The sequence below is a fragment of the Chlorocebus sabaeus genome, chromosome 16 (genome assembly GCF_047675955.1).
Source record: "Chlorocebus sabaeus isolate Y175 chromosome 16, mChlSab1.0.hap1, whole genome shotgun sequence".
Lineage (NCBI taxonomy): Eukaryota > Metazoa > Chordata > Mammalia > Primates > Cercopithecidae > Chlorocebus > Chlorocebus sabaeus.
In genome coordinates this window covers 21,557,382-21,578,039 of record NC_132919.1, presented here as the reverse complement: position 1 = coordinate 21,578,039, position 20,658 = coordinate 21,557,382, and the positions used below count along the sequence as shown (strand labels likewise).

The 20,658-nt window shown below is 47.8% G+C and overlaps 1 long non-coding RNA gene and 2 pseudogenes across 1 annotated transcript; 1 reads left to right on the top strand and 2 right to left on the bottom strand.

Annotated features, from left to right (window-relative positions):
* Window positions 1–3,907: 3,907 nt before the first annotated feature.
* On the bottom strand, window positions 3,908–6,052 carry LOC103247499 (coilin-like; annotated as a pseudogene).
* Window positions 6,053–12,755: 6,703 nt separating this feature from the next.
* On the top strand, window positions 12,756–13,517 carry LOC103247498 (uncharacterized). The gene is made up of 3 exons (XR_012088967.1): window positions 12,756–12,909; window positions 13,013–13,211; window positions 13,450–13,517. It is a non-coding gene; the product is annotated as an uncharacterized lncRNA (long non-coding RNA).
* Window positions 13,518–16,303: 2,786 nt separating this feature from the next.
* On the bottom strand, window positions 16,304–20,310 carry LOC140708752 (leukocyte receptor cluster member 1-like; annotated as a pseudogene).
* Between the last annotated feature and the right edge of the window lie 348 nt (window positions 20,311–20,658).

Below are 20,658 nucleotides of genomic sequence, written 5' to 3'. Positions count from 1 at the left end.
TCATTCAACTTTGAAACACAGCTTGTCTTGCTGTTTGCAGTTGTGAGGGAGTGAGAAATGTAACATTTTTTGCAAAACATTTCAAATACTGGAGACTCAGTAACATCCCATTTCTGGCAACTCCTAGGGGAAAGGAGGAAGCAGTAATGAGCAAAACCCTCCTGGGGAAAAGAGCACAGGAGATGAAGTGTGAGTGGTTACTCCTCAGTGACGCAGGGTCCGAGGAAGTCAGGGCTTCTGAGGGAGGCTGCTGCCAGTGGCTCTGACTTGCCTGCCCCATGGGCCAAGGCTTGCCTTAGCCACAATAGTTTACTATGCCCAGACAAAAAGGAAATTCATGAACAGAGAGCATGTCAAGTGTATGGCCACTGCCAAGAATAAGAGCCAGAATCTCCCAGTCAGGCTTCTCCTTGACCTTTCAGCTTTCATGAGGATGGAGCCAGACCAGGTGAACCAACCTGAGCACCTCTGTGTACAAGGCTGTGGTTTGCTTGGGAAAGTGAGTGCTGGCAAGGGCTGCTTATGGCTCCTCAGCCTGAATGAAGATGTCCATTGTAAGAGAGCTGTGTGTATGCTGTGAGTCTGCCCATCCAGGTTTGCAGGCAGAAGATATGTATGCCTTCTTTGGAGGAGGTGGAGGCTGGACATGGCTTTCTCCAAACTGTTTTACTTTATTTTTTCCTGTGATGTCCGTCCAGCCAGTCTGCATAGCATCTGCCCTTTCTGGTCAAGAGGCTTGCCGGAGAAGATACTAAGGGGCCACATAATAAGAGCAGAGCCACACAGTATCACTTAGAGCTTAAGGACAGTCAGCACCTCTGGGCTTAGACTAGATAGAACCCATTTACATGATACAACAGAAGAGAAACTCGTGGAATAAGTCTTTGCTACTTTCTCAGGAAGTTGAGCATCTTCCTTTCCTTTTGTTCCAAATTCAACTTAATTTATGAATTTGACTGAGCCTGACCCCTTACCATACCTTGCCCACTTTTAGGCAGACCATGCACCAACATGGGGAGGCAGGCACTGGAATACAGAAATGTTTGCTGAGGCCGTTTGATGTGCAGAACATCCAAAGGATAAGCTTGGGGCCCTGATTCATTTGCCAACTAGGTGGGTGGCATTGGGTAACTTTCTTTCTCTCTATGGGCCACATTCTCCTCAATAGTAAAATAGGTAATGGTCAGAATGATGTTCATGGCCTTGTATAATTCTCACGCTAAGACAGGACAGTGCATAAAAACTCACAGTTACCTAAATCACTCTTCTAAGAGGAAACAGGAAAATGTGGCACCATTGCAAGTTCTCTTTCTCCCCCTAGGACCATTGCACAACGCTAGAAGTGATGTCTGCCTCCCATGATAGAGTGAGCACCTCCCTGATGGGGCTGGGCATGGCATGGGGCTGCACATCAGCATGGAGGCCTGGGCTCCCTTTGTACTGGCAAAACACCTGAGCTTCACTTGGATTCAGGGACCATCCCTAACCTGTCACCATGTGGGAGGTACCACATGGAAGACACAGACATATAGAAAATACAGTCTCCACCCTCAGGATATCTAGCTAATCTGAGCTTCTTCTAGTTACTCAATGCTTCTCCTTTTTCTTGTTTACTTCTAAACTTCACACACGCTGTGGTCTCAGCCTGAAATGCTCTCTTTGTTGCCCTGTTACTAGGACTGCTGTGTACAGCTATGGAAATGTCATGCTGCATAATTCTAGGCCTATTTACATAAATGTATATGATGCCCTCAGAAATGTGCAGTGTACAACTTATACAACTGCACAGCATGGCTCCAACTGCCACCTCCACCCCATTTCCCCTATCTGGGTGTAGCTCATACTCATCTCAGTTTTCAGCTTAGTCATTACATTTCCTTTCCTTCTGACCATCTTCCTTTCTTCCTTCTCTCCCTCTTTCTTCCTGTCTCTCACATTTATTGACCACCTACTTTGTGCCAGGACCTGTGCTAGGAGCTGGGTATACAACTGTAACAAAAGAGAGTCCCTGCTCTTGTGAAACATTTATATTGTTCTTCCTCCAGGAAGCCTTCCCTGATTGCACCATAATTGTATTAGGTGCCTGTTGACTGACCAATGAACAGTTCTCACCTGGGGACCTTGTGCCCTAGAATATAGGGCCTCTGGTGTGAAGGAAATCTGAGGGTAGGAGGGGCTGGGGGAGACTGAGCTGGAGCTCCATTCCTTCCAGTTTTCTGTCCTCAGGAGTGCCCTGGGGCATTTATGAAGCTCATTAGTAAAGCAGCAATTAATGTGGGGCCCAGAGCATGGTTTCTTCCTGCCAGGGAGGCCACAAAGTTCCAGAACATCCCAGGGAGGAATGGGGCACCACCCAGGCCTGCCTCCTGGGGCTGCAAAACAATCCCTGATGAGTCCTCTCCAGCGGACGGTGCAGTCACCTGCAAGGAGGCAGCTGAGCTGAAGGTGTTCTCCAGGACGCTTAAAATTGCCAGGCTCCTTCCACAAATGCCTTCCCAACACTGTTTAGGGTGGTGAATGCCAGGAAACTAATGAATCTGAGCTTAGTGAATTAATTGTTGATGAAAGAATGTAAATAGTGTGCTTCCTGTTTGTCAGTTTCTACAGAAATTAATCAACCCCACTTGGCAGCAAACAGGATTGAATTTTAAACTTAATTTACGAATTTGGCGAAACTATGGGAAGTCTTGCCTGGAGGACCTTCCATGACTGCTTCATGTCCCAACAGGCTTTGCCTTTCATAGAAGGCATGATTGCTTTAAGAGGGTCCCAACCAGAGAAAGGGACGATGGAGGAGGAAAGAGGGGAAGGTAGGATTGAACACAGGCTTTGATTGCGAGGCTCCAGCCAGACCCATGCTTCCTCCTGCCTTCCTGCCTCAACCCTCCCCGGTGGACCCCTCACCAGATGAAGGTCTGTTAGCTGAGCTGGGGGATGATGGCTCAGAGCAACGGGGCTGACTTTCAGGCAAGGCCTGAGTTTGGTTTTAATTATGTTGTGCTGTGTGCATGAACTAAAATTGCAGGATGATGTGAAAGAAAAATACATCTAATAAGAAGTGTATTTTTTGGACTTTTTTTTTAGTTCAATGTGATTTTATTTAAAAATGTGTACAGCTGAAGGAGGGATCTGATCTTTTTGTTAAATAAAACCAATTTTCACAGTATATATTTGGCCATTTTAGCTTGGTAGTGAATAATAACAGAAAAGGAAGTCTCTGTTCAAGATCCTCACTCCAGCACTCAGCCACGTGCCTGGCAAGATGACACATTTCCTGGTGTGAGGCTCACAGCCAATCCTCTCACCCAAGTGGAACACCAATTCTCCTCCAGGCATACACACACACACACACACACACACATATCTTATTTTCCCTACTCTACACAGTGCCCTGAGAATCCTTAATTTTAAAGTTGGGCAAAACATGAAAGGATTCCTTAACTTATTGTCTGCGACAAATCCAACTACCTTTTAACTCTTAACAATTGCAAGTATAAAATACTTGAAATTTACAAGATGCTCCATTTAATGGAACAACTCAAATGCTAAAAAATTAGATCAAGTAACATGCTTTAATATTTTTAAATGTTATTTGAAATTTATTGAGACAAGATAGCAGCACATTCTTGGTATTATAAACTCCTACTGATGACTGCTACTTGGTGGACAAAAACATTTAAAACAGAGAAGAAACCATACTGGATACAACAATGTCTGCAGGGAATGTCATGTTTTACATTTTGTTAACTGAAATTAAACCTGACAAAGAACCAAAGATCTACAAACCGATACCCATGTCATTTTAAATGATGAGGTAGATTGTTTCCTATGCAGTAAAGCGAAGATAACAAAAAAATTCCATACAACTTCCAAATCCTCTTTAAAAAAAGTTTGAGTTATAGTCACTTTCACAAACAAGACATTCATAAACCATAAGGTGGAGAGGTCATACTCAGGCAGGTTCTGTACTTGATGTGCTACTTGGAGATTCAATAATCAGTCTTGGGTCAATCAACTCTCTCCAAAATACAGTGATCTTGCTCTCCTGCGTCACAGTGTACTCCACTACCTCGGTTCCATTTTCATTGTGATAAACCAAATCAAATTTCCCAGGTTCTCTCAAGGCAGGTAAGGATGAAAGAATTTGTATATCTACTTGATGGGTCTCTGGATTGTGAGTTAATATTCTTCCTTCCTTGTAATCGAGACATCAGGAGGGTAACTGGATGTTAGTTCCAAAAGTTTAAATATAATCTTTTCTCCAACTTGAGGGGCAGCTGCTAACAGTGGTAACAGACTATAGTCCTTCTTGTGTGTCTCTACCAGATCTGGATAATAGTAGATGAATTTGTTACCACATCATTTAATTGCTGTCACCTCTGGTTGTCAGTGCTTCTATTTACAACACAGGAAACAGGATGCCCTCATCCTCAACCTCTCCCCAGCATGCCCCGTCCCTTAGCTCTCTTCCAAGAAAAAAGGTTCTCTCCTCTACCCCATCCTCTTCCTAAACTAGTGGGGAGAGACACCCTGGGAGAAAGACCATGAGCCTGTCTGCCACCATTTGAGCCAGAACGCCTCCATCCAGGAGAACCTGCAGTCTGTGATGACAGCCCTGGGACTGGACAACCTCTTCCTGCAAAAAGGCCTACTGTCTTTAAGAAACCCACAGCACACTCCGGGGTGCTTGATGACATCAAGCATTGGTCATCTGACTCTGAACTAGAGTCTGAACTAGAAGATGTTGTTCCGGGGGTATGGCTAAAGCCAGGTTATTTTTTGTTTTTTTTTTTTTGAGACGGAGTCTCGCTCTGCCGCCCAGGTTGGAGTGCAGTGGCGTGATCTCGGCTCACTGCAACCTCAGCCTCCCAGGCTCACGCCATTCTCCTGCCTCAGCCTCCCGAGCAGCTGGGACTACAGGCGCCTGCCAACACGCCCGGCTAATTTTTTTTTTTTGTATTTTTAGTAGAGACGGGGTTTCACGGTGTTCGCCAGGATGGTCTCGATCTCCTGACCTCGTGATCCACCCGCCTCAGCCTCCCAAAGTTCTGGGATTACAGGAGTGAGCCACCGCGCCCGGCCTAAAGCCAGGTTTTATACCAGTTTGTCTGCAGTTGTATTTTTGGTAGAGGATCCTTCCTTTGATAACTCAGTTGGTAATTTCTCGGAGGAATTTCTGGCCTCCAAAGTGACTTTGCTGGGACCATCACTATAGATTCATCACAAGACTCAGACTCCGAGGGGGAACTGGGACTCTCTTTTGGGCAAATGCTTACGATACCTTTCCTTTTGGCTTTACCAAGGCTGTTTCTAGCAGAACTTTTTGGAGAACTACATCTTTGATTGGCCCAGTCTTTTACTGCCTGTATTTTAGGAGACTTGGGATTCTTGGCCTTTTTTTTTATATTCACATTTCTCCTTTTTCTTTGGGGATTTTCTTTTGGTCTCTTCGTTATCATCACCCACAGTGCCACAGGTTGTTTTCTTTTTTCTTTTTTTTTTTTTTTTTTTTTTTTTTTGCTGGCAGTCTGATCTGTGATGGCTTCTGGTTCCAGATCCAAGACCTTCTCATTATTGTTATTGTTCTCTTGCCTCTTCCAATGCTTCTTTGATTATTTGTAATCTGGTTCAGTTTCTTCATCCTTCTCTAACTGAAATGCCCCTTCTTTGCTATTCTAAGAGATAAATTAGTGTCGCATTACTGATGACTGCAGGATTCTCAGCGGCTCCTCTCTCTTCTAATTTAACTCTGAGGCAGTCGTTGTCTCTCACCAGGCGCTCGCTCTCGGTGGCGGGCAGGAGGCCCCCCTCCAGGTAGAGGCTTAGGAGGGCCCAGAACTGAAGCCGAAGCGCTAGTGGATGAGACTAATGAGATCTGTGATGACTTGGCATCTGTTCAAGTCGACCAGAAGCCAGAAGGCCGTACAGTAGGGGGTAACTGTCGGTGGATAATCAGATTGAAACCGTAGCCTAACGATCTCAGAAGCTGCCATCTTGCTTGATGCTTAGCGGAAGTCCAGAGATATTTTGGACTATTTTTAAATTTCGGGACCAGGGGGCATCTTCTTGAGTCTGGAGAGACTAATGTGAGGAATCGGCTCCTATGGGGCATGAATTAGAGCCTCGATCCTATGTGCCCCTGAGTGGAACCCAGAACAGCTGCTGGCTCTCGCGAGTGAGCAGTCAGCCCTTGTCACCACGCAGGTCAGGCTCTCTGATTGGAGCTAGTATGTTCAGGAATCCCAATCAGACATCCCTGGTGGGCAGTCAAAAATCCTGTGTAGGCCGGGTGTGGTGCCTCATGTCTGTAATCCCAGCACTTTGGGAGGCTGAAGCGGGTGGATCGCCTGAGGTCAGGGGTTTGAGACCAGCCTGGCCAACGTGGTGAAACCCCATCTCTACTGAAAATACAAAAATTAGCCGGGCGTGGTGGCAGGTGCCTGTAATCCCAGCTACTCAGGGGGGCCAAGGCAGGAGAATTGCTTGAACCCAGGAGGCGGAGGTTACAGTGAGCTGAGATCGTCCCATCGCATTCCAGCTTGGGGAACAAGAGTGAGACTTCGTCTCAAAAAAAAAAAAAAAAAAAAAATCCTATGTAGACCACCACTAAGCAGTGACCCCAACCTCTCCAGTCTTGGCTTATGTGACAGAGTGTGTGAATGCCTGTCTGTGTGGTGTACATGCTTTTTTTTTTTAGATGGGATCTCACTCTGTCCCCCAGGCTGGAATGCAGTGGCATAATTACGGCTTATTACAGCCTCAACCTCCAACCTCTCAGGCTGAGGCAATCCTCTCACCTCAGCCTCCTGAAAAACTGGGGCCACAGGGACGTGATACCATGCCCTGCTAATTTTCAATTTTTTTTGTAGAGACAAGGTCTTGCTACGTTGCCCAAGCTGGTCTTGAACTCCTGAGCCCAAGCAATTCTCCCACCTTGGCCTCCTGACATGCTGAGGTTACAGGCATAAGCCACTCCACCCAGCTGGCACATGCTTTTTATGTTCCAAAAACACTCATTTTATCATGGAAAGCCTATGAACCACTGAGTGAAGATAGGAGGGAAAGGTATAATGGAATGTGTTCTAATCTAACCAAAAAGTTCTCACCAGCCTCAAGAGTCAGGAAAGGGCTAGAGCCCCTGTGTTCCTACTACTTAGAAACATTTCCAATACTTAGAATTATTCAGTAATTCAACCGTTCATTAAGCCTTGAGGATACAGCAAGGAATGTGCCTGTGAAACTTAGAGTTATTATGAACACAGACATAAGCTTTCAGTTCTGGTTTCCTATTCTATTAAAACTTAGGCGCACATACCCCTGATTCTAAAAAATTTTTAAAGGTAACACCCCCACAAAACCAATAAATACTAGATAATGGGATAGATATTGGAAAGAGAACAGGCTGTAGGGATAGGCTGGCTCTTCCCCTTACTAGCTATGTGACCTTGGACAATTTATTTAACCTGTTCTTTGTCAAAAATGTTCTTTTTTTTTTTTTTTTTTTTTTTTTTTTTTTTAATTTGTGATGTTATTACCGGCTCACTCAGGCTGTGTCTGCCTTTTGTTTACCTTTGTTCTCAAACTGCCAGATTTATCATTCCATGGTTCTTTCAGGTAGCTTCTTGGGAGAAAGTAGATTGCATAAACAAAGGTGTGTATAGCAACGACTCGAGTTGGAATGGATAGGAAAGCATTTGATGTGCTAAGGGAACCAAAGCATGGTCTTTCTTCAGCCTAACTTCCCAGCTAAATTGACAAGTCACTGTTCTGTAACAAATGTCCTTTACTTTCTACCCCACCCTCATTCCCATTCCCATGCCTTTACTCACTCAGGGTCTGTGGCCTGAAGCTCCATTCCCTGCCTTCTCAGATGAAAAGGCTGTCAAGCCCAGCTCACATGCTACCTCACCTCCATGAGGGCTGCCTCTATGGTATTCTCTAGAGGTAATTCCTTTCTCCTTTCTGGCACTACATCACTCTTGAAATGCAGCCATTTGCATACTATCTCACCTACAAATTGCAAAGTCCTCAGGAGAAAAACTGTGCATTCTTAATCTTCTTTGTCCTCTATTGTCTTAACACTGAAGAAGGACTCTGTCTTGTTTGTTCTGTCTACATCACCCTGGGAATATCTGAGAACAAATTACTGTTTACAGAATATGATGAAATTTAATGAAAGAGGTCTTAATGTTAAGTCTTATTGTGCTGAATATGTAGATATTGTTTTTGACTGAAAGCAAACAAGCAGAGCGATTCTCTTTAGTGCCCTATCGCCCAGAACTGTGACTTCGTAATATTTCTGTGTCTTTCCTCCTTCCTTCCTTATTCTTTCTGCTATTTACATATTACCCCAGCATGGAAAATGGAGACCCAGAGTTGACAATAAGAGCCCAGAGACCAGGGTTCAAATCCCAGCTCTGCCCCTTACTAGCTGAGTGATCCTGCACAAGCCATTGAATTTGCCTGGGCTTCAGTTTTTGAACTGTAAATAAGGCCATCTTGTGGCCTATCTCCAGAATGGCTGTGAAAGTTAAGTGAGATGGTATACACATGAGTACTTTAAAATGGTGCAGTGTTTTCACCATGTAAACATCATTGAGTTGTACAGTTAAAACATGGATGTATATTTTAGTGAAAGGTTTTTTTTTTTTTTTTTTTTGAGACAGAGTCTCACTCTGTCACCCAGGCTGGAGTGCAGTGGTGTGATCTCGGCTCACTGTAAGCACCACTTCCTGGGTTCATGCCATTCTCCTGCCTCAGCCTCCCGAGTAGCTGGGACTACAGGTACCCGCCACCACACCAGGCTAAATTTTGTATTTTTTTTTTTTAGTAGAGATGGGGTTTCACCGTGTTAGCCAGGATGACCTCGATCTCCTGACCTCATGATCCACCCACCTCAGCCTCCCAAAGTGCTGAGATTATAGGCGTGAGCCACGCGCCCGGCCAATGAAAGGTTCTTTATAGCAGTTTGTTCAGACAATTTCAATTGCATGGCTATTAAACTGATTGCTGAAGAAAAAGGTGAAAGAATGATTTCAAGTTAGCTTTAAGTCATTAATACAGTGTTGAATAGATACTGAGTTTATATGGGAACTAGCCAGTTCGCTGTACTGAGACAACTCCACATTTTGTTCATTATTACTTCCTAAATCTCAGTGTTTTAATTTTACCCTATTCAAATACAATAGAACTACCTTTTGGTAATCTGGGAACTTGTATTTGAAGTCAAATTTAGGAGCTCTTTGTGGAAAAGTACATGATAGAGTAAAGGATGATTTATTAGGTTGCTCATAAATTTTGTCTTTAAAATACTGCCTGGGATAGACGAGCCATTATAATTGTTTGGTTTTGTTTGTTTAGTGCTCTAGACTCAGTGCTTTGCACAGTGCCTGAAAAACTGTGCTCATTTACTTGAGAACTAAGGGGTACCCAGGACTCAGGACTTTCAGTGTTAAAGCCGGGAAAGTCCCGGGCAAACTAAGATGGTTGGCACGTGGAAGATGCTGATATATTTGTGAAAGGAAAGGAGGGAGGAAGCAAGGAAGGCAATGAATTGGTAAATAAATGTTGGTACTATAGAACCCTCCTTTCCTTGAAATTTTCTAGAACTATATGTCATGTGTGCCTATTTTAAACATTTTAGTATTCATGTTCAAAAGCCACTATACTGCACTTTAAACACCATTATCTGGTAAAATGCCTTTCAATGAAGTGGTTACTGTTTGGCAAATATTCCATAGCTAGGACCACAGGCAGATGTAAAGATGTGGAAGCTACATATTTTAGACCCAATTGTCCGAATTCTTTTCTCCTGACTTAAGGATTTAATTACTTAAAAAAAGAGATTTATAAACCAGAGCGAAGATACCCGTGGAGACTGTACTGTATCCATGGACAATTAAATTCTAAATGCAGAGTTTGGGGTTTGATGTCGTTTTCCTGGTTAAACGCATGTAGGGCTGGAAAAGGCCTCAGAAACTCCCCCGGCCCCTTCTGTTACCAAAGGGTAAAGTGAGTCCAGGGTGGGCCAGTGCTGGCCCAGGTCCCCTTGGCAAGTTGATGGAAAGGCTGGACTAGAATGATCCTCTGCTTTTCTCTGTAGAGTGCATGCCACCTTTTTCTTCGATTTTCACTGCATTTGTCCTCCTTGCCTTCAGCCTATGAGCACTTTGGATCAAATTATGAAATCACTTGTCAGATTTGAGGATTTCCTGTGCTTCAAGGGTATGCACACCTATTTCTATTTCAAAACTAGTTGTTCCTACCTGACCCAGCCTCCTAAAAACTCTCCAAAAAATTGGGTACTGTACAGGTCTAATGAGGGTGCCTGAGAATAAGCAATATAAAAGCATTTTATCCATTAATCTCCAAGTGGGTTTCTACTCCTCATTTGGGGGTAAACATTGATGAATGGGGTCCTACAAATGGGCTTCCCTCTGAACGTGTGACTTTGATATGACTGTGAAGAGGAGCAAGTGAAAGTGGAGTGAATATACAGAACAGAGGTGAGAACAAAGCACAATCGCAGAAAGATGAACACAGCAAAGCCAAGTCTCAAGACACAAAGATGATAAGCTCAAAATTAGAAGACAACTAATGAAGTAGTGGACACCACTGTTATGGACTGTATGTGTCCCCCTAAAATGTATTATGTTGAAGCCCTAACCAGCAGGGTGTATTTGGAGATGGGGATTTGGGGAGGTAATTAGGTTTAGATGAGGTCATGAGGGTGGGACCCCAAAGATGGAATTAGTGTCCTCAGAAGATAATGAAGAGAGGCCAGAACACCCTCTTTCTCTGCCATTCGAGAACACAGTGAGAAGTGTCTGGCTGCAAGCTAGGAAAACAGCCAGACTTTGATCTTGGACTTTCTAGTTTTCAACACTGTAAGAAAATAAATTTTGTTATTGAAGCCAATCCACCTGTGGTATTTTCTTATGGCAGTGCAAGCAGACTGATACAGCCATATACACAATTCTTCCAACACCCTGGCCTGTTAGCTCCTTGACTTCTTACTCCCTGTGACCCCGCATTCCATCCTACCTAATCACCCACTGCTGTCTAAATCACCTGGACTAGGGACTCTCCACCTTCACTGCCCGTAAGATTCACCCAGAAAGTCTAAAACTCAACACCTGGACATCACCACAGCCCATTGGAATCACAGTATTTCACAGGGTAGAGCCTGTTGTTTAAAAGTTCCCTGGGTGATTCTAGTGTGTGGCCACGATTGAAAACCACTGCAAACACACTCAAGCAAGTTCAAATCAATGAAATGACAACCTTATATAAAATTAGGCAAAGAAGTCGGCATGGTGACTCACACCTGTAACCCCAGCAATTTGGGAAGCTGAGGCAAGAGGATCACTTGAGCCCAGGAGTTCGAGACCACCCTGGGCAACATAGTCTAACCCCATCTCTACAAAAAAATACAAAAATTAGCCAAATATAGTGGTGTGCACCTGTAGCCCCAGCTGGCTACACTCAGCCAAGTGAGGTTGAAGTGAGAGGATCACCTGAGCCTGGGAGGACGAGGCTGCAGTGAACTCTGATCTGACCACCGCACTCCAGTCTGGGCAACAGAGCAAGACCCTGTCTCAAAAAATAAAAATAAATTAAAAATTGAAAATAAGCAAAGAAAAAAAAATTTATAGAGGAAATGAAAATAGTTAATAAATGTGTGGGGAAATGTTCATATTTAGCTTCAATAGTGGTCAGGGAAATGTAACATTAAAAATATATATAATTTTTATATTTCTTACATAAATATATATTATAAATATATTTAATATATTGTGCCATTTTAATAATGCAAAAGCCTAGTAAAAGTAGAAAGTTCAATAATTGTGGTATGTCCACATAATGAAAAATTATTCAGCTACTGATAGAAGGGAGTATAATTGTATGTATTGACATGGAAAGAAATATATCTATACACAAGTGTATGATATGAGGAATAAAACAAATCACAGAACAATATCTGGTATAATCTTTCTTTTTTTATTTTTTTAGAGATGGGGGTCTCACTATGTTGCCCAGGCTAAACTTGAACTCTTGGGCTCAAGCAATCCTCCTGCCTCAGCCTCCTAAGTAGCTGGGACTACAGAGACATACTATCAAGCCCAGCCAATCTCATTCTTATTTTAAAAAATGCTCTCATTACATGCAGAGAGACACATAGACTTATACAAGCATAAAAGACTGTCTTAAAAATCCTTTAACAGTAATTACCTTTAGAGAGTTGGAAAGGAAAGTGGGGACTTTCACATTTTGCATTGTATTTTGTGACTGTTTTTACAATAAACAAGCATATGCTATTTTTGTAGTGTAAATAGTCTGCTGTGAGCTCAAAGGGAAGCTTTACAAAGAAAAGCTTTCTGTGTCAGGAGGTTGGGGCTATTTCAAGGCCATCTTTTTACCATCATTTACACTTAAAAAAATCTTTCAGGAAATCTCACAGATAAGAAAATTTTGGGAAAGGTGTTGTTTCCTCCAGATTCCTTTTTAGAATTCTCCTCATTTGGAAAAGACTGCTGAACAGGTGATTTGTTCCTGGCACAGGAATTCCCAACCTGGATAGATTGCCATTGAGGTTTCTGCTATGGGGACGTCAGGAGAGTCCTCCATTGCTAAAGATTGAGGAGGAAAATAAGACTGTAAATGTGTCATAAACTGGGAAGAAATGTAGGAATGCCACAGAGCTGGAGACTGATGTTCAAAGCATAATGTTTCTGTCAGAAAAAATAAGGAGGCTGGGCATGGTGGCTCATGCCTGTAATCCCAGCACTTTGGGAGGCCCAGGCAGTTAGATGAGGTCCACACTGAGCTCCTTGAAGTCCATGGCGGAACGGGCAGCCATTGACTCTGGCATTGAGGACCCTGTGCCAACGCTGCACCTGACTGAGCGAGGTAAGGAACACAGGACGGTGGGGAAGCAGTGGGCCAAAGAGGAGGGGCTGGCCCCTGACCCATCCTCATTACTGAGGGGCCGGACCCCCACCTCACTCCATAGACATCATCCTGAGCAGCACATCAGCACCTCCTGCCTCAGCTCAGCCACCCCTGCAGCTGTCAGAGGTGAACATACCGCTGTAGTTGGGTGTCTGTCCGCTGGGCCCTGTGCCCCTCACCAAGGAGCAGCTCTACCAGCAGGCCATGGAAGAGGCCGGCTGGCACCACATGCCCCACCCCTCTGACTCTGAGCGTATCCGGTGAGGGCCATAGGGAAGGGGGCTGGGCTGGGGTTCGAGTCTTAGCAAGGAGGCAGTGGCTAAACCTGTGAGGCTGTGGGTAGAGCGCCAGGCCCCTGACTTGGGCTCTCCACTGAAGGTCAGCACCACCCTGGGTCTTTCTGTACCACCTCCACCGTGGGGATGCGGTTCTGAGCACCCTTTTGATCAGAGCAGGATTAGTAGGCAGCTGGCACTGACCTTCCTGTTGCTCCCACAGGCAGTACCTCCCCCAGAACCCCTGTCCGACGCCCTCTACCACCACTAGATGCCACCCCCACACTCGGACACTGTGGAGTTCTACAGCGCCTGTCAACCGAGACACTCTTCTTCATCTTCTACTATCTGGAGGTACAGCAGGGCCCCCAGGGCAGCCTCGGGCCCCCCGGCTTCACCGCCACCGCCACCGTCCCTCCTCGGGCTGGAGGGGTGAGGTGGGTGCCCCACTGCGACCACTGGGACCGCACCCCCTCCCTATTCTCAGTCCCCACCGCCAATTCAACTTGTCCCTGTTCCCACTTCCAGCCCAAAGGTGTTAGAACTGCTCGGGTTGAGAGCGAGGCCAGTCCACTGTGGCTCACCCCAGCCCTGCTTCCAATAGCTTACTGTCTAGCCCATGGGGCACCCCCAGATCCCTGCTCCAGCAGCTCCTCAGTCTAGGCCAACCCCACTCCACTCGTCGGCACATTCTCAGGCCTCCCTGGAGGCCACTGGGGAACTGTCCAACCTCCTCCCCACCCCAGTGAGTCATGAGTGACCTCCACCCTCATCCCCACTTGGGAAATTTTCTAAATTGCCTCCTCTCTCAGCTCTCATCACACATTAGTTTTTCTTCCTTCTCAAAGCTTCTCTGAAAGCAATTTTCACCTGTCTCATTTTCCTTCTCCTGACCAGCATTGGTATGTTCTGTGTCCCCAGCCCCAACTCCAAGACGATTGTCCAGCCCAACTGTGGTCTGTGGCGGGGGCCGGGGTTCAGCCCTGATGTCCTGCCCCATCCCCCTGGCTCCCCACCCAGTTTGGGGGCCCCCTGATCCCCCTCTCCACTGTTCCTCCCCCAGGGCACTAAGGCACAGTACCTGGCAGCCAAGGCCCTAAAGAAGCAGTCGTGGTGATTCCACACCAAGTTCATGATGTGGTTCCAGAGGCACGAGGAGCCCAAGACCATCACTGACCAGTTCGAGCAGGTGAGGGCCCCGCCCCCTCTCTTCCCGCTGCTAGGGTTGGGGTAGAGTCCCCAGGCTCCAGGCAGCCCCTGCTGGCCTCTGCGCCCTCGCCTCCACCTTTCAGCCGGCACAGTCCCTCAGCCTGACCATGTTCTCCTCCCTCGGGCTGTCTGCTCAGCCTGGAACACTGCCCTCTCATCCTCCACTTGGCCAGCTCCTAGGCCTCCTGTGGGTCTTAACCCAAATGTCCCTTCCTCAAAGACACCTTCCTGGCGCCACCCAGCCTGGTGCCTCCCCCTTGCAGTGCTGGGCACACTCGCTTGGGTGTGGGATTTTCCCGGGATGTCTCCCTGTACCGGGCTGTGGGCTTTGCTGCCCAGGGACCTTGATGGTCCCCCTTCCACCTCCAGGTCCCAGCACCCAGCAGGGCAGGGGCTCAGTGGGGAAGCTATATTTTTTTAATGGGCTTCTCAAGTTGTAATACTGGGAAATTCCTGCTTCTTGCAAACACTCTGGAGCCAGCCTACCTGGGTTTGAGCCCAGTCTAGCTGGGTGACTCTGGGCAAGTCACTCGAACCTCTGTGTCTCAAATTCCTTATCTGTAAAAATGGGAGGAAGAAGACCTACCTAATGCGGTTGTTATGAAGATTAAATGAGTTAATAACATGTAAGTACTTAATGGTGACTGCTACATAGTCAGTGTCATGGATTTTTTTTTTTTTCCAAATTACTTTCAGTTGGTGTGTTCTACAGTGACGTTTTTTTCCCACCAAATACTTCCCTGAAGCCGAGCCCCTTCACGGGGATGAAGTATTACGAGGTCCTTGTCCTTAGAGAACCCAGTCCCCTCTCCTAGTTCTCCCAGGTTGCCATCTTTGAAGCATTTAAGACATTCATTCAGAACCTAGCTCCTCTCCCACTGTGTCCTCAGACATTAACTACAGACTTCTGTCCTTTCCTGGTTTGGCCCAAAACCATCCTCCAACTTAGTACATTTCAGGCCATCCAGCCATTCAGAAATTCCCACACCACTGCCGTCACCAATAAAATGTCCCTGCAGAGTGCTTGGATTTAGACTCTGAGCCTGTTCCATTCTCTAGAACAAGGGTGACAGCACCCGCTGCCTGGAGGTCTTTGTGAAGATTAAATGCTAGGCTGTGCATCCTGTACTCACACGGGAGAGGTGCTCAAAAGCCGCAGCCCTCGAGAAAACGAAGGCTGTGCACTCACACCTGGGGCTGGGGCTGGGGCCCTGCTCTGGCAGCTGGCTTCCGTGGAACCTCTGCGGCCCCCTCTGTTTCCTCCTCGCTGAAGTGGCATGATAACATTTCCTACCCAAGAAGAACCTTCTGAGGGTGGAATGAGAGTGTGCGTGCAGGGCAGTTGGCCTGGTGCCTGACACACCTACAGCCCTAAGAACGGTCCCCTTTGTCGGTCTGGCCCAGATCCCAAACCACCTCCTCATCCACTGACTGACCGCTTTCTCCCCCGGCCAGGGCATCCACATCTACTTTGACTACGAGAAGTGGGGCCAGCGGAAGAAGGAAGGCTTCACCTTTGAGTACCGCTACCTGGAGGACCGCGACCTCCAGTGACACCGGCCCCTCCCTCTACCCACCCCCTTCCCCCGCATGCTGATCCCCCTGCCCAGGTGAGGGCCCTGCCCTGGAAGACTGGAGGGAGGCCCCAGGCCACGGGGCATCCCCCTCTCCCAGGAAGCAGGGAGGGGGCCGGGAGGTTTTCCTCTCAGCCCCACCCTGGGGACCCGGGGGCGAGGGCTGCCCCCTCCTCACCTCCCCAGTGAGGGACATTTTTTGGTAAATGTATTTTCATTTTGGAAAATATTTATGAATAAATAGTTTTACATGATGGCTGGCAGCAGCGGCCTCTCCTGTACCCGCCTCAGGAGTCAATGAGCAAAGTGAGGGTCCTGCTGGTGGAGGTGCTGGGCCAGCTGGTGGTTGAATTGGGAGTTGTACCGCCACCTCCAGTCATCTGTCTCTTCTTCCGGCTGACCCTCCTGTAGTGCCCGGCCTTGGACCTGGGCCAACAGGGCATCTGCCCGAGCCCTCTCAGCTGCTTCCCTCCGAAGACGTCCAGCTCGAAGCTGGTCCAGGGATGGAGGCCTGCGGGGAGAGGAGTGAGGTCAGAAAGCTGGTAGCTCCTAGGAGGCCATTCCCCCAACCTCTCCCATAGAGGGAGCTGCCGCCTGGAAGCCCTGTTGCATCCAGTACGCCCCAGCCTCAGCTCTCAGGCCTTCTGGAAGAAGCCACTTGGTGCTGGGACACCATGGGCATGTCTCTGGCCTTCCCTTCTGTGGACTTTGGTCCTCCCCAGTCTTTAAAATCTGATGCTCCTCCAGGTCAAGAAAGCACAACGAGCAGCCCCCTGGCCCTCTCTGGGCCTCAGTTTCCCTTTCTAGAGAAAAGAGTACAGGCAGTGTACCCCCTCTAGACCAGGGGTACAGCATCCTGGAGACAAGCCTGCTTTTACTGTCTTAACCCAGCAGCTCTCAAACTGTTTGGTCTCAGGACCCCTTTATACTCTTTAAAACTGAGGACCCTAAGAGCTTTTGTTTAAATAGATTCTATCTGGTAATATACTGCAAATCAGAAGTGAAAACTAAGAAAGTTTGGACACAAGCATCTGTGCCATTAGCCATCAGAACGAGGGTGTCTTCTCATCACACAGCCTCTGGAAACCTGCACTATGTGCCTGAGAATGTGAGTGGAAAAGGCCAACAGTGTTAGGAAAATAGGCTTGATACCACAGCACCCCAGGAAAGGGTGGCAGGACCCCTAGGGCTTCCTGGACCACATGCTGAGAACCACTTCACCCAGCCAGCCCTTCACCGAGTCCCTGGCTGTCCTGACCAGAGACCCTGCAGTGCCCATGCTGGGCTGCTGCCAAGCCCTGAAAGTCTAGGCCCTGGTCTGCCAAGGAGGGGTCTTCCTTCTTACTCCTTGGGTCGTTGCTTCTCAGACCCCTCCTTCTTTTCCTTTCTGCTGCAATTGCCTTCACCGCTGTGCTGTCTCTTCTTCCCCAGATGCTTCTGCAGAGGGTCCAGACGGCTCTTGATCTTCTCATCTGGGGCTGGGCCAGGCGGGGGGCCCCCTTGCTCTGGGGGTAGCTGGTACCAAGGGGGTTGAGTCTGTGCCTCCACTGCACTCTGGCCCAGGTATGTCAGGATGCCCAGAGCTTTCTCTTGCCTCTCCTGAGGGGGCCAGGAAATACAAGAGATGGGATATAATCTTTCAAGGTGTCAGGTGTGTCTCCCTGACATAGGAATCTAAGCAAACAGGTACCTAAGGTTTGTCATGAATCAGTTGTACCAGGTGCTGGGGATGGAAGACACCAAACAGAGGCCAAGTTCCCCCTGGGGGGACAGTGGCAGGTACAGTAACAGCAGGGGAAGGAGGGGACAAGTGGAGCCACTCGAGTGTTCAAAGACAGGCATCTTTGCAGAGAGACTTGAAGAGAAGCCTGAAGGGACCAAGCAAAGCAGAGGAGCCATGGGTGGGGTCAGCAAGTCCAGAGACAGCAGGTGAGTGACAAGAGCTCATGTACCTGTGTTTTTTGAGATGCAGTCTCGCTCTGTTGTCCAGGCTCGAGTACAGTGGCACCATCTCGGCTCACTGCAACCTCTGCCACCCAGGTTCAAGCAATCCTCCTGCCTCAGCCCCCCTAGTAGCTGGGATTACAGGCACGCACCACCATGCCCGGCTAATTTTTGTATTTTTAATAGAGATGGGATTTTGCTATGTTTGGCCAGGCTAGTCTTGAACTCCTGACCTCAGGTGATCCATCCACCTTGACCTTCCAGTGTTCTGAGATTACAGGTGTGAGCCACCGTGCACGACCACTGATGTACTTTTTACACTTGATCTCAGCCAAAAGGCAAGAGGCGACTGATTCGCTTTTTTTTTTTTTTTTTTTTTTTTTTTTTTTTTTTGAGATAGGGTCTCACTCTGTCACCTGGGCTGGAATGCAGTGGCGCAATCTCAGCTCACTGCAACTTCCACCTCCCGGGTCAAGTGATTCTCCTCCTTCAGCCTCCAGGTAGCTGGGATTACAGGCGTGCACCACCACACTTGGCTTATTTTCTTGTATTTTTAGAGATACCATGTTGACCAGGCTGATCTTGAACTGCTGACCTCAGGTGATCCACCCGCCTCAGCCTCCCAAAGTACTGGGATTACAGGCATGAGCCACAGCTGGCTGATTTATATTTTTAAAAGCCCATGAGGTTTCAGACCCCTCCAGTTTGGAGAACTGAGCAGTTTGCCTAGCAGCTGGGGACCTCTAGCATCTACCTCCAAGCCCTGTGGGTGCCCAGATGGCAACACTTCTTAAGTGTCATGCTTTGGTATGGTTCTGAATTCTGTGTGTTCATTCTCGTTTGACCTTGATCACAAGCAGTGGCTAAAGTGCCCTCTCCCCCCAACTCGATTCATGGCTCCTCTAATGAAGTGGGTGAGGCCAGCTTACTTTCTCCTGTCGCTTTTCTCCCTCGTACTCTTTATTGCCTCTGATCACTCCTTTCCCTTCCTCCAGCAGCTCCCGAAACAGGTTCACAGGGCCAGAACTTGGGGCTCCCGCCTCTGCTGCTTCAAGCTCAGGCAGTGAGTTCTGCTGTCTGGCTTTCTTTCATAGGAATTCTGTACGGGCCTGGGGAGAAAGTTATAGGCAGGGCATTCAGAACCTAGAGGTAATTCAAGAAGTGTGAGTCTGGTGCCCACCACAGAAAATGGCAGTCCAGGGTGCTGGGTTTATAAGAAAGGGAGCACTAGACGCCTAAAAGAGACACCTGTCCTAGCTGGGGGTGAGGGTAGGCAGATGAGGCAACGTCTGCGTTTTGTAAACTGCCTTTCAAATAGTAAACCACGGGTCATCAAGGATGGCTGCGAGGAGGTCCCTGGCCTAAACCAAAGGGGTTCCTAACCTCAAGTGAGACAATTAAAATAGCCATAAAGGTAGACCAAACTGCATTAGGCCAGACGATCTGAATTCTAGCCATGGCTCCAAGTCACTACCCCAAGTCAACTGCTGAAGCCCTGTCCCCCGCCTTCAGGACGCGGATTTCAAACACTGCTCAGCAGCCTATTGAGATTCTAAAAACCCAGACTACCTCCCACCCACTGTGGAGGATCAGACTAGCTAAGGAACTGAAAGTTGGGTGTACACCAAACAGATTTAAGGAGCCATATAGAAAGCCCGTGTTTGTGTGTATGTGTCTAGGGGGCGGTGCAGGAAAGGGCTCGCCCAATGGCGTGGAGCCTGGCTGTCCCCCTCTCCTTAAATGTGCCTTCCCCTCACTGAAGCCATCTCACTTCGTGCAACAGCGATGACAGTGCCCCTCTAAGAACGAACAGTGCCTATTGGGGATTCCGCAAGTCAGGCACTCTGCATATAGTTAGCATACAATAGGTGCTCAATAAATAGGCTGTGCAGGCAAACTAAAAAGTGATCCGAATTTCCTTGAACTGTCCAAGCGCTCATGTATTCATTAAATGTTTTTAAGCTTCTCTTTTGTGCTAGACACTGTTCCAGCCATGTGAAATACATCAGTGGGGGGAAACTAAGACGAAGGCGAGATCAAGGGAGGTTTCGTGGAAGTGGGCACAAGGTTTGCAGGGCAACGTCCTCGAAAACGGGATCGGCGCCTGGTCCCGAATTTCACACGGGGCACACTGAGCCTGTGCAACGCCTCAGCTTTCGGTCCCCAACCGCGGCGCGTGCGCGCTGGGCTCCGGAGGTCCGCCCGGCCGGCCTTCGAGCTTACCTCTTGCTGAGCGAGCAGCACCCTCCGCTCACGCTCCTTCTCCTCCTCCTGGGCCTGGGCCTCGTCACGCCGCATGCGGGCGACATTGTCCTTGTTCCGGATGTGCCAGCTCTTCTTGGGCAAGATATTCATGGCGTCGTAGCTGTCCAGGGACTCGCACGCCCGCCTCTTTGCACTTCCGATTGGCGAGAGGATGCCCCCCTTCCTCTTGTCCCTTCTTCTACCACAGATTGGTTCCAAATTAGTTAGTACGACCACCTGGCCTGTAACGACAGGTGATTGGCTGAGACGTCCTTTTCACAGCGAATGTTAGGCGTTCAGCTGGTGGTGTTCCCTAGCAACCGCGTCTTATCACAGATCTGAACCAATCATAAGTTGGCCCGCCCCTGATGCTACCAGATGCGGCCGTCGATTGGTCGACATGACCATCAAGTCTCCTTGCGGAAGAGCGCTGCGCACCGACAAACATGCCCATACATTTG